Source organism: Aotus nancymaae, unplaced genomic scaffold (genome assembly GCF_030222135.1).
Source record: "Aotus nancymaae isolate 86718 unplaced genomic scaffold, 86718_ANA_hifiasm-v0.15.2.pri h1tg000036l, whole genome shotgun sequence".
NCBI classification, from domain to species: domain Eukaryota; kingdom Metazoa; phylum Chordata; class Mammalia; order Primates; family Aotidae; genus Aotus; species Aotus nancymaae.
Genome location: NW_026988450.1, coordinates 24,889,655 through 24,891,048, shown reverse-complemented (window position 1 = coordinate 24,891,048; position 1,394 = coordinate 24,889,655). Strand labels below are relative to the sequence as shown.

The following is a 1,394-nucleotide window of genomic DNA, read 5'->3' as shown; positions in this document are numbered from 1 at the left end:
TGAACACTGACAAATATCTTGGAATACTTCCAAAAATTAATTTTAAGTACATCAAAAACAAAGCAAAAGAAAACAGAAGTAATTTCACAAAAAAATAAAATGTGATAATGTATTTTCCAGCATTTATTTGAACATTCATATAATAATAATAATGTATTGGATCATCATTGAATAAAAAATATTGTGATTATTATTTTGCAATGATGCAGGTAAAGGCAGTGATTCTATCACAGACAGTCACTAACTAGCATTACTATAAGAATAACAAGGAAAAAAAAAAGTGCTTGTATTAAATAAGAAATCGTAGAGCAGTACATCTCCAACAATTTAAAAATGTGCTTCTAATATTATTGAGGAAACTTCAAAGATTTAAGAGATCTATGCAATGAAAATAAAGGAGACGAGGAAGATAAAAAAAAAAAAAAAAGGCCTTCCCAGGAGCCCTTGCGGCAGCGACTGCTGGGCGCTCCTGAAGCTGCAGTTACGGAGCTTCCCTCAGCGCCGGGGCCGGAGAGGCTCTTTGACTCTCACCGCTGGTGGCCAAGGAATTGGGCCAGACAGGGACACGGCTCACTCCAGCAGACAAAGCAGAGCACATGAAGAGACAAAGACACCCCAGATCGTGCCCCCAGTCAGCCCAGTCTTCTTTCCCTCCCTCCCCTGGTCCTTCTCCTGATATGCAGCTGCCAACTCTGGCTCAGAGTCAAAGAAGTTTTGCCCCATGTGCCATTGGGTGTCATCCAGAGAGACCTGGCCAAGACTGGCTGTGTAGACTTGACTATCACTAATCTGCTTGAGGGAGCTGTAGCTTTCATGCCTGAAGACATCACCCAGGGAAATCAGTCCCTACCCACAGCCTCTGCCTCCAAGTTCCCCAGCTCTGGCCTGGTGACCCCTCAGCCAACAGTCCTAACATTTGCCAAGTCTTCCTGGGCCCGGCAGGAGAGCCTGCAGGAGCGTAAGCAAGCACTATATGAATATGCAAGAAGGAGATTCACAGAGAGACGAGCCCAGGAGGCTGACTGAACCCAAAGGAACAGGATGGCACCCAGAGCCGCAGGACGGAGACTGGGGGCAGCCCTCACCCAACTCACAACAGGCTGGATAGGTGGGTGGGTTGTAAAAAGGGAAGGATGAGACTCCCCCAATATCACATTAAATTCATGGTTTTCATTCAAAGAAAAAAAATAACAATAAACAGAGAAGAGAGTTAAAAGCAGTTCCCTCTGTGGAGCAGGACTGAAAAGATGCTGTTGGTTTGTGCTATTCTCGGCCTGTTTTAATAGAAGCCTTTTAACAATGTTTGTCTTTTTAATGAAATGTCTGTATTACTCTAATAAAAATAAAAATTTGTTTTAGTGAATCTACAAAACTTCAGATCACAGCAGCTATAA

The 1,394-nt window shown here is 43.0% G+C and overlaps 1 pseudogene; it reads left to right on the top strand.

The window, feature by feature from the left end:
* Positions 1-524: 524 nt before the first annotated feature.
* On the top strand, positions 525-1,168 carry LOC135277922 (lipid droplet-regulating VLDL assembly factor AUP1-like; annotated as a pseudogene).
* Positions 1,169-1,394: the final 226 nt, after the last annotated feature.